The sequence below is a fragment of the Amphiura filiformis genome, chromosome 12, assembly GCF_039555335.1.
Source record: "Amphiura filiformis chromosome 12, Afil_fr2py, whole genome shotgun sequence".
In the NCBI taxonomy this organism is placed as follows: Eukaryota; Metazoa; Echinodermata; class Ophiuroidea; order Amphilepidida; family Amphiuridae; genus Amphiura; species Amphiura filiformis.
Genome location: NC_092639.1, coordinates 30,873,851 through 30,890,899, shown reverse-complemented (window position 1 = coordinate 30,890,899; position 17,049 = coordinate 30,873,851).

Sequence of the window (17,049 nt, the reverse complement as noted above, 5' to 3'; positions counted from 1 at the left end):
GTCTCTATAAATCAAACTACATTATGTGCAGGAATCAATCATGAAAGGCTTCGACATGCTAATAAACTTACTTTAGGTCCCAGCGTAGCAGGTAGTAATTTTAAAAATGCCTACCGTTTCAGTTTCTATATTTTTCTGTTCTTTGTCTGCTGAAATGAAACTTGATTAGCAAATTATTTGAATTGATTTATTTTTTCATCTAATGTGTTGCGATCTACGATCATAATTGTGGTATGTCGTATTGCTGACAAAAAAGATCTGCACATTAATAACATACAAACCCAGCATACAAACATGCCTAGTATTGGTTTGGCTGTCTTTTAAATTTCTTCTGTCATCTGGAACAAATCTCAAAGTCGGCTTAATTTTATATGACATCCAGTACCCCAGACTAAACGCTATGGGATAGGAGATCGACATTATCCCCCGGCATTATCCAATATCATCGATCACCACCTTTCCACCCATAAGAACGATCTAGTTCACTGGCATAATTTCAAGCGCTCTCAATTTCCACACAGTCTGAAATTGATAGTTGTAGGGCTGCGGCAGTTGCTTTGTAAATAGAAGTTTCATTTATCAGTGTCCCGATGCGACTCCTAAATTTAGATTGTAGTCAACGGAGAGAACAGAAGAGAGGAAAAGACAATAAATTGAGCTTGAGCAAATGTAGCGTACAGAACATTAATGTGAAATGGAATAAAAATAGAACGAAGTAATTTGTTTTGTAGTGAGTGGAATATCTACTTAAACGCGAATAAGTGCTCTTCTTGTTTGTCTTAGGAGCTCTCAGGCTATGTGTATAAAACTAGGCTTTAAACACGGCAATTCAGAATTTGGTTCTCTTTGCAATGCAATGTTAAGGGGAAATGTTAATGTTAATCAAAATGTTGTTGCAAATATCCTTGTAACTTGCATAAGGATGTGGCACCGCATAAGGTAAACAAATATATTCTAAAATATCTCTGAATGTCAATTAAAAGATTGGACAGGTGTTTTTCTATCTTACATAATATCTTATACCCCTGTTAAACTTTCATGTCGCCGCAAGCGACATGATGTATCGTCCAATGACTTGACTGATTGTGTACGTATATCTATAATGTCCGTGCGTCAGCATAATCTTGCAATCAATAGAGATGTAGAAGCAGATTACGAATTACGCATAACTAATCATTTAATAGTTCCCATTGTTTCTGGTTGTTTTTTAAATATTATTCATATTATAGCTTCCGTGTTTGGTTCTCTATCCCAATAACTAGCCCAAGAAAGTGCAACACCTTCTTTTGTGGAGGTCGGGAACCGATCAGCTTAACATGATTCGCTGTGTTCCAGGAGGCAATCATACAAATCTTTGTTTTGATTGGTTAGATGTAATACAACCGAGTACAGAAACAGATTAGTGTAACAATGAGATGCTCAAGAAGAACAAAAGTCTATTGTATCTTTGTCATTATACATAAAAAGAACGTTAGCTTTACAATGAGTGGAATGAATGACAATATTCTTTAGTAGGATCATTCACCAATGACGTGTGAGGTTTTCAAAGCTTAGGGCTAAACTAGCACAAATACATGTCACATTGCAGTACCATTATTTATGTATTAAAAGTAAGCATAAAACAATTGTATTCATTTTTGATATTGTACAACGATAATATCATAATGCAAACGATTGAAAATATCAAAGTTGAAGACTATCTAAGTAAGACGGTTATCTTTTGTACTCTCGTACGACTTAAAATATTCAATAGATTTTCATCAGTGTTAAATTAAACAAATGAAAGCTTAGAGAAAGTGAGCGACTAAATGCCAATTTGGCTCGCATTTCGTAATGTTTGTTTGTGCAGTGGTCCTGAACAGTGCACATATCATTTAATTAATTAAAAGTGCTATATTTTAGTTCAAACTGCGATATTTTAGTTTATAACTTTATTACTGTATTGAAAACAATTAAAATTTGAAAGTTGCAAAGAGAAACAATTCCTGCACAAGTTAACTCCTTAAACTTACTTTGTTGGTTCTTTTCTTCGTATTCCCAAACTACATTCACTGCAAATATACTTTACTCAACATTGAGCAAAAAGGTCACGACTCAACAGTTGAGTAAAAAATTACAGTGTTCATAAACATTTTTAACTGTTAAACAACATGAACAATACGATCCTGTTCCTTTCTTGTGTTTTTAGCGCGCCAAAGTAATAAACCAGGTAGAAACATTAATTTGGTTCATGTAACTTATTTTCATGAAGTTAATAAAAAGTATTTGACCAAAATAATGAGGATACGTTTTACGTTATGATAGATTGCATATAAGGTATTATGACGACGCACATAGCTAGCTATAAACACAAAGATAATCACTTTATGGGGAGAAGGGGGAATTAACACGAACACACCCGACGAGAATGTGAAGCATTCTTTCGATTTGAATTAATGTACCCATTATGTTAACCTAATAATCAGATTAATATCTTTTGAATTTTCCTCGGTTCACTTTATAGGCTAATCTTAAATTTATCCTCTGCGCTCATTTTAGTTTTAGACTTATCACCTTACCCGCGGATAGGGTGGCCGGTCTATCTACGGGGGTATTGGAGGGGGGAGGGTATTGTTGCCCAACGGTACTTATATGTTGTTTTGATATATTGAGTTTAAACTTGATATCAGATTAAATTTATTTAATTTCTATATTTAGCCAAACAATCGCATGTTTGAACTTTTTCTTACGTAAACACCTAGTTGTTTTTTACCAGTATTTACCCATTTGGGTTTGGTAAGAAGTCCATAGGGGGAGGGGGTTGTTGCACATCTAGTAAAGCCTGTAACAAGCATACGTCAGTAAGACATAGTAAACAATGCCATTATACAAACCCTATATGCGATCCCATTCCTTAACTATAACACCACCCTGCATCCGGGGGGCTGCATCATCATGATCATACTAGTTTGGCATTATACACTATACATTTGACCGAAAGAGTTCAGGAGAGGTGAAGTGAATGAATTAAAACTGAAGAAACATGAACGATATAGAACCTTGATTATGACAATGGGAAGCATTGCTATAGAATATACATTGCTTTACCTAAGGCCAATTTCGACTCGGAAAAGCTGATTCCAATAGCAATACTCCTGCAAAATGACCTATGCTTTTAAAGTTCTCCAGATATTTAGAAGCCTTTTCATGATGACTTATTAACAGAAACCTTGCATGTCATCAAGGCAATGTATGGAAAGACTACTAATGTACAGGGTGTATCAAAATTAAGTATACAGTTTGAAAAATGCCGCTAGATTAAAAAGTATGAGAGCTTTGGTATACATTTTCTAGTTGATAACTTAATCAACATCTTGTCCTCCTTCAGCTGAAAAATCACTGGCGTGTGACCATTAATAAGGATTTGGTGGCTACTTTTGTGAACCGAGTACAAAAAGCAGTTGCGCGAAGTCAATTGGGTTTAAATGCCCAGTGCTTGCTATTGTTGTGCAGCCAAGAGAAACATGCAGGTGTAATCATTTGTCCTCATTGTTAGGGTTCCAATCCTGTGCATATGTGAGTTACATAACACGTGACTTTTGGTATATCTGGGCAACTATCTTCTTACATATGCTAGGTTTTACTTGACAAGGAGAATAGCAACATTAAAAAGGACATTCCACAGTACACGCCAGTGCAAAGGACCTTCCTTGTTGCAGAGTACCATCACACCCAATGTCCAGAAGAAATGCCGTCGAAATGGACTTGGAATACCATCTGCAACCTTTAACAGAATAACTCGTTTAGACTTGCGATTTTATCCCTATCAGATGATAAGGAGACATCAACTTCAGCAAGCAGGTCACCAACGTCGCACTGTGTTCTGTGTGTGGCTTCTTGCCCGTCCTCTACGTTTCCTGGAAGATTTCATCATTGGCGATGAAGCAGGGTTTGCATTAAATGTTTTCACAGGTCCTGCTGCAGACCTTTATGAACTTCAGAGACACATAAATGCACAAGTTGACATTCTCAGGCAGGACATACCTCTCATTAGACGTGGTGTGAACCCCATGTTGAGAAGAGCCGAAATAATCTGCATACAGAAGATTTGTGGCCATGTGGAAGACTAAGACTAAAACTGTCAATAACTCTAACAGTAAAGAAAGTGGTAAGACTTGTTTGTGATTTGTATGTTGTTTTGATATTAACTGACTTCGCGCAACTGCTTTTTGTACTCGGTTCACAAAAGTAGCCACCAAATCCTTATTATTGGTCACACGCCAGTCATTTTTCAGCTGTAGGAGGACAAGATGTTGATAAAGTTATCAACTAGAGAATTTTGACCAAATCTAGCAGCATTTTTCAAACTGTATACTTAATTTTGACACACCCTGTATTACACTTAAACTGAATGTTTGATGACGTCGCATAAAATCCATCATTAACACATTAAAACAGGTGCCATTTCTGCAACATGACAGTTCGAAACATGATAAAGCAAATTTATCAGCATTGTGTATAACAATGATGGTATACCGTCGTATCTTTCATTAATAATTTAAAAAAAAGAACGTTTAAACTAATCAAATATTCAAAGCTAACGATAAATAGAGCGCCTCCGCCTAATGTCTTTAAAAGTATTTCACATTAGAGTTAGTTTGCCTTCAAGATACACACTTCCTGATGGAACCAGGCTCAAAACAAAAGTATCGTTCATTAAATGACATTTAAAAAATACAAATAAGTTACATTCATTCAATGCTGCCAATACATGTATAACTTCCTTGTATTTCATTAGGCAGAGGCGCCCTATTTAACGTTAGCTTCGAACATTTAAATTATAGGGAGGCCCATTCACCACTGCATCTTTCACTGAAAAACTTGCATGTTTTGAATCGCCGTAAAATCGTAACAAAAAATCGATTCGCTGTAATTTTTTTTTTCTGTGCAAATAAATATTATTTCTGTATCCTTGCCAAATTTTAGCTTCATTGATGGCCGGAAAGTATTTTAATTATTATTATAAACATTGCTAATAATTCTGTCAGCACCAGTGTGACCACTAGATCGGTCAATTATCTCCCCGTAATTCCCCCGTTGCTCCTCACACACAGTATCGGTCAATTAATGCCTGGTTAAAATCCCAAATATAACCATGTTTTCTATTGGTCGGCGCAAAGAAGTTATTTTATTTAGGCCAATCATATTTGGCGTACTAAACGTTAAGGGGACGCCAATTCATTCACAAAACCTGGAAGGTCGTAGGTCACTCCGATCCGAAGTTACAGCCTGAGAAACACGCCGGAAAAATTTATCAAAATTGAAAAATAAATCTCAATATTTTTCCAGTTTTCAATTGTGCCTTCGATATGAAGGTTATACCATGCAAATGCTGACATATTCTAGATATGTCTTGTGGATTTTCGCTACGATAGCAGTAGAAATGTTTGTGCGCCAGCCAAGGGTGAAAATAAGTGGGGGACGGGAGCCGTTTAGCCCCCAGAAACCCTGAAATGGCCCCTGGTCCCATCTAAATTTAAGCTGACCAGGGACACTTTTCTTCAGAAACTGGCCCCTGGTCACTACACCCAAAAATTCAATTCCATAGCCATTATGCATGATTAACTTATTCAGAACAAATAATGGGCCCTTGTTGATTAGAAGTGGCCCCTGGTTCCATGTTGAATGAAGTGCACCAGGGGTCATTTTGTGTAAAAAGGAGCCCCTGGTTCATCATTTCTTATTTTCACCCTTGGCGCCAGCCATTAGAAGTCAGGATGGGAGAGAAATTTTTCCATGAGAAATCGAAGAATCCATCATGTCGCCTATGGTTGCGTCGAGACGGCAAGGTAAGCTGATCAATCTCATTTCTTCCGATTTTGACACTCTAAATGTGAAATTTACCATTCAAAATATTGAGTTTAGTTGATACTGATACTTATGATGATAATATTTAGCGTTTAAATGAAACATAATTCATAGAAAAAGCATAAATTCTGGGGTTTACCGGCTGAGTAGAGCCTTATTTTACCTGTGTATAGTCGCCGTAAACAATGGTTAATTTCCACAGTACAGGAGGGTTTGTTTTGATTGTGGTACACGTACGGAGATGCAGTGACATCATTAATGACTCCCTAGCTTAGTAAATTATGGTACAATAACACGATTGGGTCAGAGGGTGGTAAATACGGGTGTGGAAGTGGTTGGGCCAGGGGTTGCAGGTCATAACATTTTATTACTGAATAATTATTCAAATATTTAAATGTGCATTTTATGTCTTTATAAAGTTATGGAAACACATACTTTTTAATTTTAAACTGCCTTTTAAAATTAAATGTGTTTGGTCATGTTTTTTGGTCAAAAAAAAAAAGATAAAAAAAAGAAGAAAGTTTCGAAAATGTTTTTAAAATAGACTGATGTGATAAATACGCCTAAATTTATATGATAATAACAGAGATTAGATTTTAAACAAGTCAACATTACGTTTGGGAATTGGAAAGAACCTTCTGTTAAATCATGCAAGACTCAATTACAAATCTCTACATCCCTTTCTTCTTGTCTATTGATATTTTGAATAGTGTTTATCTTTCCCTAATAGATAGCGCCCTGATCGATTCTTCCTGCATATCAATATGCTTCATTTACATTACATTACAGAGATCGGACACTAATCCCTACCATAACAAACCGTGTATAGACTCTACATGCAAATACAGGTGATATAACAGGTCTATATTACAGGATTAGATTAGTAAACTATGATCTATTTGCAAGTATTATATTGATTGAGCAGGAAAGATTTGATACTATTTTTTTGTATAGTAGTCTAGTTGCCGGCGTGCGTTATTTCTTTCTGCAACCATAATGGGCCACAATGCGATAACACATAGTACATACATGTAATTAATAGGCCTATGAGGCTAGATATAAAACGAGTTTATTACCATTATTATTTCCTCTTACTTAATAAAATAAAAAGAAATCGATAGAATTAAAATTCTATAACGGTTTACCTGGGGTTCGAACCCACAACCTTTGTATCCATAGTCTAATGCCTACACGACTGTGCTATGATTCGTTGTGCCAGAAAGGTGTTTGTTTATGATACTTATTGATTACGGAATAAACTGCATACACACAATATACTATTACTAGTATAATAAATACGAATATAATCCTAACCCTAACCCTAATCCCTAACCTAACCCTAACCCTAACCCTAACCCTAACCCTAACCCCTAACCCTAACCCCTAACCCCTAACCCAGAAAGGTGTTTGTTTATGATACTTATTGATTACGGAATAAACTGCATCCACACAATATACTATTACTAGTATAATAAATACGAATATAATCCTAACCCTAACCCTAATCCCTAACCCTAACCCTAACCCTAACCCTAACCCTAACCCTAACCCTAACCCTAACCCTAACCCTAACCCTAACCCCTAACCCCTAACCCCTAACCCCTAACCCCTAACCCTAACCATAAGACCCTAACCCTGACAATAATGAACCTTGCCTCGGACTATGCGGTTAGTGATATATTGCGGCCCATTATGGTTGCAGAAAGAAATTATTTATGTCCTCTTTTGCACAATTACTGTATTTTTGTGGGACCTGAATTTTAAATTTTTATGATGATGACATAGACTCGCTTGCCAGTCCTATATACGCCGTACCTATGTATATTGAGGACTGGCTTACGCCATTTTGGATGTCAATGGGAAATACACACTTAACGATTTGCGCCGGTTAGAAACTTCATCAATGTATATAAATGTGGTACCAACTGTATTGTGCTTGATAATTTAAGACTCGGTTGAAACAAAATTAAGGATCGAAAGCATTTAAGTGTCCAAAAGGCAAAATTATCGTCAAAGTTCTGCTGAAATCGGCACCCTTGCGAAGGGTTCAGTATTCGAATCGGGAACGAAAATATCCGATCTTTGCGATCAAAAACACAAAATTACAACTTTAAACATACTATTGGCAAAAGACATTATTACCAAACAATATAGAATAGAAAATTTGACATCATTTCCTCAAAATAATGAAAAAATTTCCTCACTAGACATCGAAAAAGTACGCAATCCAATTCCCGTTCAAACGCGTGGGAAACTGAAAGTGCATAATCGTGACTAATGATGACATGTATGATGCAAACTCATAGGTGTTGTGCGTTTGGCAAGTTGGGAGGGTGGGGTTCAAAATGACCCCATAGGATTATAAAATTGCTCAAATACCTCTTTCAAATATATCAAATTATTTACATAAATAAACAAAAACAAACAAATAAATAAATAAATAAATAAATAAATAAATAAATAAATAAACGAAAAAAATTTAACAAATTTTAGCGTAGCATTAAAATCATAAATATAACCAATGCTGGCAGGAGGACTCGAACCAACGATATTGATATCAGCAGTCTGATGCTCTACCATTGAGCTAAATGACAGCATCTAGTGATGAGAGTCGAGTTTTTAGCTTATACAGTGTTTGTCTGTGATAATGTCGCCTCGTGAAAGAAAGAAATATAAAATCTCAATTTGTAATTTAAATTTATTTGATAATTTTCTAACCTATATTTTCTTTCGAGCAGGGACAAATATTTCCCCTTTTATCTAATTTGACCGCTATATAAGAATCTATTTCTTTTATTACTGATTTAATTCCGCGATTTGTTCCATTAAGCAATATCAAAGATTAATGTCACACATCTCACAACAGACATTTAGTTGGTCTAGTGGTCTTGCACAGTGCTGTTTAACCGGGAGGTACCGAGATCGATTCCCACCTCTGCCTGCAATTTTTTTTAAAGACTGGGAAATAATAACCTGACATTCGCCGCTGACATTCGTACTTCAGAAGCGGAGTTATAACTTGTTAAACTTTGCTCCTTCCGTAAAAGGGTACATTATTTTGGCACTACATTATTTCTTTTTTTTTTTTTTCACATTGCTGGTATTAAATATCAAATGGTAATAATTGGCGGTCACTTCAAATCATCCCCAACTGAACTAGGTTCAGGAATTTCCTCTCATTGTTAACTGTTGGTTAACCCACCACTTGAGAATAAAGGACTATGATAGGTGCAACAGGATTACCTACGGGATTATCTCAAGGATATAATTCTGTTCTCCATCCTTTTCTTACATCTTATCTGATATGTGCTAGTGTCAATGGTTATTGTTAAAAGGCAATAAGGCGTGTAATTGCAATATTTCCTCTGAATAGGAAAGACTCTCTACATCGAGTTATGTATGCTGGTGGTTCGCAATACTGTTATTTAAGAGAAGGTATCTTCCAAATCCAAATTCAAATGAAAATGTTTTTCTAATCAAATCAAAGTCAGATTAAAATCTTGACTTAAGGTTAAAATTTAATTTCTGCTGTTAATGTAGGCCTATTTATAAAGACTCTATATTATCATTTGACATTTTACTTTGTATAAAATGCTTTGAAAAAATTGTCGGTAAGATGATTAAATAAAATTAATATTTATTTTAATGTCGTCCTATTTTCCTGAAGGTCAAAAAAAAAAAGGTTTGTCTCAGAGCTCACGAGAAATTTAAAACAAATGCGAAATGCAATTTAAAAAAAAAATTTTTTTATTCCCGACTTTTTTTCATGGTATTTTGAGAAAAAAGTCTGATTTTCGCCGATTTTTTCTGGAAAAAACTATTTTTTGAAATAAAAAAAATTCCGCATTTGTTTTTTGTCAAATCGTGGGATTTTACAAACGCGCGCGCAAGCTTTGAGACGAACTTTTTTTTTTGGCCTAAGGACTACATGTACATCAATTTTTTATTTTTAGATCGTACACTCACTCAGGTTCTGTTATTTTTATTTTCTTATTTTCTTTTTATTAAGGCCTAAAAAATTGTTTGATTGGCGTAACGTAAAGGAAAATCAGGGTAGGTCGGTTGGCAATTTTTTTTATATTATTTTTTTACACATGCGTTTTAAGCTGTAAATTCATGAATTATTTTTTTGTAAAAATTTTTTTTAAAGTCTATGGTCGGGCCTATTTTTAGGATCGGTCAGGTTACGCCAATCAAACAATTTTTTTAGGCCTAATGGTAAAGATGGCTATCATTTTTTGTAGATGTTTTACTTATTTTGTTTTTATTATCATTTTAATCAACAGCAAATTTTCTCTTGACAACGTTGAAACATGTACAACAGTGCTTCTCCTTCGTCGTGACTTCCTTGTCATCAGAAACATACACATCAGCTCACGATGATTCCACCAGTTCAGAGTTATACCGTGGCTCCAACTGTTTCAATTGCCAAACTCAAGTGGGAGGACCCTACGACAGCTACAGTTGAAGATCTCCTGATCATCTCCATTGCAATGACTCGGTATCGTCGATTGGTAAAACATTACAGCGCATGGGCTATACGGAACGGCACAAACCAAGCCAAGGCACTTGAAAACTAAAATCTCTTTTGCTGGAGCTCCTTCAAGAATATTGATCCTGGCATGTTCTTCTTCCAGTGACGAAGACAATTTGGAGTTAGCAGGAGTCCTTCAGGCAACAAAAAAAGAAAACCCTGTTCTACAGGCCCGACCGACCCAGATTTTACAAGAATTGGGAAACAAATTTTTCCTGTATAAATGAATGCTGACCCAGATTTTGAAAATATCAGGAACAATTTTTTTTTTTTTTTCTCCTAATTGCAAAATCAACAGATTTTGGTGATTTTTTGTGTCATTTTGTAAAAAAAAAAAAAAAAAAGCCAGACCAACCGACCCTACTTGAAAGGTCCGTCCTCCCGTAGAACAGGGTTTTTTTCATCGCCTAAACATTTGGGCACAATTGAAGCTTAAATTAAATTGGAACAATTACATAAAGCCGTTGCAAAAAAAATTGCATTTTTGGGTAAAAATACAAATTTTAATAAAAAGTGCATTTTGACCATAAAATACTCACATTTAATGGGAAATTATGATTTTAATTTGTTAATGATTATATGTTATATACTATGGTGAATACATAATGGTAAAAAATAATGCTCATAAAAGCCATTGCAAAAAATCACATTTTTGGGAAAAAATGCAATTTTCAAAGAAAAGTGCATTTTTGACCATTAAATACTCACATTTAATGGGAAATTGTGGTTTTCATTTCTTAATGATTATATGTTATATACTATAGTGAATATATATGGTAAAAATTAATGCTCAAATGAAATTGGAACAATTATATAAAGCCATTGCAAAAAATCACATTTTTGGGTAAAAATGCAATTTTTAAGGAAAAGTGCATTTTTGACCATTAAATACTCACATTTAATGGGAAATTATGATTTAAATTTGTTAATGATTATATTTTATATACTATAGTGAATACATATGGTAAAAATTAAAGCTCAAATGAAATTGGAACAATTATATACAGCCATTGCAAAAAATCACATTTTTGGGTTAAAATGCCATTTTTGTAATAATTAGTGATTTTAGCCCATAATTTTCAGCATTTGAGGGTCACCTTGCTTAAATTTTTCCTACTGATAATGTTAACAACATCAGAAAGGGTAGATATGATCACATCAAGTGTTAAAAAAAAATAAAAGAACAATGGTTTTAGACATTTAAAAAAACACATTTTTGGGTAAAAATCAGAAATATAGGACAAAATGAGGAAAATGTCATGTTTAGCCTCAATTTTGTACCATTTTGCCAAATAAATGAACCCTGTAATTGATATATATTGATTAATAGTAATATGAAAACTCTGAAAAGTATAATTACAGGATCTGTTTACATATCTTTACTGTAATAGATTAATTCAAATGTTGTACATTGTTCTCTGTAAAAACTGTAAATATCATTATTTTTAATTAAAAGTGCTATTTTCACATTAAATTTCAGCTACCTGTGTGTACTTGTGATAAATCTTTTTCTTTTGTCTTGTTGAATCTATTAGAAACTGCTGCTGTAGGAAAAATGAGGGTCATAGTTGCTTTCATCTTTGAGATAAATGCATTTTAGAAATAGGATTTTTGGGAAAAAATGCATTTTATGCTTAAAACAGTCATAAAAGGCCTTTAATTACACCAATTTTATCATTTTTAAGTCTCGAATCAATGTTGTCTGGATTGGAATTTCTTATATGCATGGTATACTACCAATTTATAAGAAAAAGTGTGAAAAATAATACAAACAGTAAAAAGTCTTGGCCTCTGAAATTGAATGTTTTAGAAATCCACTGTTTTTATCAAAAATCATAAAATTGGCATAATTTCACCAAATATGAAAATTTTGGATTTTTTTCTTTTTTTATCGTTAAATGGCATTGTAAGACAAATTTAAGTTCAAAAATGTTTTCTTTCAAATACCTGTCTTGACCTTCAGATGTTTTATAGCCAATATTCACAAAAAACAGTGATTTTGACCCAATATTCTGGCTTAAATACAAAATTTCACTCATCCGAATGAATTTTTCCTTGAAGTGTATATTGTGAAGCTTCACTTTATTGAAAATTGGGACATCATATCCAAGTCATTAAAAAATTATAACCACCTGAAAAAGCACATTTTCACAATATCACCATATTCGTATATGGGCCTCCCTATAAATTAATCAAATATCCAAAGCTAACGCTAAAAATGGCGCCTCCTCCTAATGTCTTTAAAAGTATTTCACATTAGAGTTAGTTTGCCTTCAAGATACACACTTCCAGGCTCAAAACAAAAGTCAGGCATATCTACACATAAAAACACTCGCATCGAGGGGCACACATCCCCACGCGCACACACCTAACATACACCCCTTACAACTAAAGACTAACTAATGTGTATTTCTATTTGAAGCGGCGCTACGCAACGCCTGAAAATATACATTCTTAGTCCCTCTTTTAGCATAGTGCGCCTCTTGTTTTAGATTTACGTTAAACCTCATCCTGGAGGTAAATGACTGGCAATAATTGATTTCCCGTGAATACGCTGCTACAGAATAAACAGCTGAATGCCAAGGAGAGAATGTGTATCAAAACTTATATATTACATGTATCTATTTCCCCCAGGATGAAAGTACTATGTATTATAGTTATAGGTCCATAACGACACCTTTTCCCATCTTGCGGTTACATAATATATGATTGTGCCCAGCAATTAAAAGGGCATTTCGAGATCCACAGCATCATCCACCCACTTTTCTTTTAAAAAGTTGAGATTTTTATATCACTGGAAACCTCTGGCTACATAATGTAAAATGTACAAAAAAATTCTTGAAGATTAATTCGTTTAGCAAAGATATCGTGAAATTTGAATTTCGTTCTGGTATACCAGAACGAAATTACAACTCATTGTCTATGGAGCAGTACACATAATCACGCATAACTCGCAAACGCAAAATCGGAATCAACTGAAATTTTCGTGGATATCTACTGAAAATGTCGTAAGAGGGTGCTAGGATCACGAAATACTCCTTTAATGATTTATTGAAACCTCTCATCAATAAAATGTTCCACTACGGTCTTTTGCAGGATTCGCTAGGCCTATATACAAATTGACCCTTCGCATTTGAGCCTGTTGTTAATGTTATAATGCAATTTTTGGAACAGCATTTACAACACATTACTATTTACAGTGCCGCCGAGAGCCATTACGGGCCACTAAAACACTGGTCAGTAACCAAACAGTTGTTCAACTGACACAACAGCAACATGCATTGACATGGAACAGCTTCCTGGAACAGCCCAGTAATTGGCACCCAACACGAGAAATCTGTGAGTAGATGGAATAGTCTTGAAGAAAGTGTGTGAAAAGCAGAAGCAGTCCGTTCCACACTATTCCACTTACTCTGTGGATATTATCTCCTGTGTAAGAATCTTGTACGCATTCTCATAGATATCTTTCGCCTGTGAATGTGGTCCCGGAAGCTGTTTTTTAGTGCATTCAGTGTTTGCAGTGCATTTTACTGTCAGTCAACATTAATAGGTAAATTTTCACGGGGAAAATTTCTGGACACGTGACCAATGCGTATCAATGTGAGTGTAACCTCGAGCCTGATCTCTGACCCCCGGCGGTGACCTCGCTATTCAAGTCTTAGTAATTTTGAATTGGAATTGTATTTCTGACCGCAATTTTGATGGAAATTTGTGCATTGCAAATTTATTGAATATTATGTTTTAATTTTTTCACAATATCATCAAAACGTAATTTTAAAAATAGGCCTATCTATCTACGGAAAAAAATATTTATCTACGGAAACTCTTACCATAACATTATTAACTTGCGACAAGTAACTTATTTTGCCTCAAAGGAAGAATTCGTCCTATTCAAATACATTGGAAGAACACCCGCTGTGCTCGGGGTCACATTCCATAATGCTAATATGTCTGCGCCCATGGGTGTCACGTTTCCAGAAAATTTTCCCGTGAAAATTTACCTATTAATTCTGACTGACTGTTGTGTTAGTTGGACAACTGCTTGGTTACTGACATATCTGCAATCTCACAGATTTCTTTTGCTGGGTTCCAATTATTCGCCTGTGAATGTGGTCCCGGAAGCTGTTCCGTGTTAGTGCATTTTACTGTTGTGTCAGTTGAACAACTTCTTGGTTGCTGACATGTGCTTAGAGTAGAGGATTGAAGTAATCCTGTGTGTATTTTTTGGTTTTTGGTTTGTTTTTTGGTGGTAACCCATATCAAAAAATGAGACATTTTTCGGATAACTTCCCGATAGTCACCGGGTAGACACCGGCAAATTTCACATGCAAATTAGATAGGTAGCGGGTGACTACCCGATAAATTTTTGGGAAACAATAGTGGATACCTTTCAGGTAATAGGTACCGGATGACTACCCGATGACTGTTTTGGGAAACTAGCGGGTAACCACCCGATGACTTTTTTTGGGAACCAGCGGATAACTACCCGATAACTTTTCGGGGACCTAGCGGATAACTTTTGGTGACGATATACCTGGTGACCTCTTTGGAGACTTCCTGTTGACCTTTTGGGGAATGCAGAAATACAAATTCATGAGTATGCACAAATTTATTAGGCAATTTAGCTTATTATTGAATTGTATAGTTTTTGGAGAAATACAACTTTGCAGTCATGGCAGTTGAGCTTGTGCTATCTTGCTATAAGAAACTTGAAAGTGTACAGTGTAATTATTGTAGTTATCGTACAAAAATATTCTTCTGATTTAAATTCCAATTAATGTACAACCAAATTGACATCAGCATATAAACATGTATACAGTACCTAAGTGTGATCACATCACTGACACAGCCTATAATTTCTATATCAAATATTATAATTTATTTACAACAAATAGCTTAACATAAAGCTTATAAGTTAATTGACACATTAGCTGATGATTAGTAATTTAATTGACATTAATTTACTGTCAAAATCATGTATGATTTACTAGAAAAGATATAAACTAAACATTCAAATGTGTCATATATTAGGTACATTGTGTATAAAAACTGCATCAATACAAATCATTTCATACAAATTTTCCTACCTGCATTGTCATATGAAATCAAGCATTCAATGCTTTATAATTCCTACAGCATGTTCCAGATTAATTATTAAACATCTTGTAATGTCCTACATGTAAATCCATACATTTTGGACCACAAATAACTTGAATATTCTGCACAAATATATTCCAACTGCCAACAGCTAGCTACTCCATTTTGAATTCATACAGTGACCTTAATTTGACCATATACCCACCCACGCATTCTTAATGCTATTTTCAAGGTCAAATTAAAAGCGGATAACCACCGGGTAACTCCTGCAAAGAATATAAGTTTCTGGGAACCTTCTGGGTAACTCATTTGAAATATTTGAGTTTTTGGGAGACTTCCGGGTGTCTACCCGAAAACTTTTGGATAACTTAATTAGGTATCCGCAAGGTATCCGCTAGCGGGCACTTTCGGATAACTCTAGAAAAGGTACCCGAAAGGTTTCTGATAACCACCGAATGGTCATCGGGTAGTCACCGGGAAACTTTTCTTTTTGCTATGGGAAATAACCCATGCTCAGAATGACTATTATGTGACCGGGACATCGAGTCACTGGCCTGTTATAAATGGATAAGATTTCGTTAGCATCACTGTCAAATTAGTAGGCCTACACGTAGAGGCGAGTCACGTCACCAGGAGTCAAATCATTTCATTTGTCTTATCCCAAGGTTTCAATCTGAAATTCAAAAACACTTTTGTGAGAACGTTTCCAACGCCTGGTCTGACCAAAAAAACCGCTGAAACTAGAATTACGCGGTTCGTAATTATGGTGCCCCCACATAAAGGTGTGTAATAAATAACAAAGATTTGTACAAATCATATTCAATATGCACTATATCCTATCATAATACCAAGAAGTTGATCGGTTATTGTGTTTAGGCTGCAGAGTGGATTTATGAAAATGTAGGCGAAATATGCAAATTAGCTCATTAATATTTAAAAATATGCAAATAACATGACGCCTAAGTTTGAAGTCGATCGGTTATTATGTTTAAGCTGCAGAGTGGATTAATGAAATGTAGGCAGGATCAAACAAGGCAGTTCTCGAACCACGAGTCACTCCTGCTTTTGCGACCGCCTGCTTTCGTGATTACTTTTGGTAGAAGTAAATGAACCTGCAACAGCCCATGGTGATATGCCTGTTCAATTTGAGCTTGATCGGACCAATATTGAAATTTGACCTTTGACCCCTAAATTTTGGTTGTTCTCTGCAGGGCACGATTAGCTGGCTGATGATGACTGTACCCACCAATTCTCATGCCCATCCGACAGTTTTTACTAATTTGACCTCAGATAATTGACCTTCCAAAAATTTGTCTCTAAAAATGTTGACTGTACCCATCAAGTTTCATGCCCATATGATAGTTTTTACTAATTTGACCTCAGATGACCCATGGGTGACCTCAGATGACCCTGAAATGTCCTTCGAAAATGTTGACTGTACCCACCACGTTTCATGCCCATACGACAATTTTTTAATAATTTAACCTCAGATGACCCCCTGGGTGACCCCGGATAATCCCAAAATGACCTTCCAAAGATTTGACTCTAAATGTTGACTGTACCCACCAAGA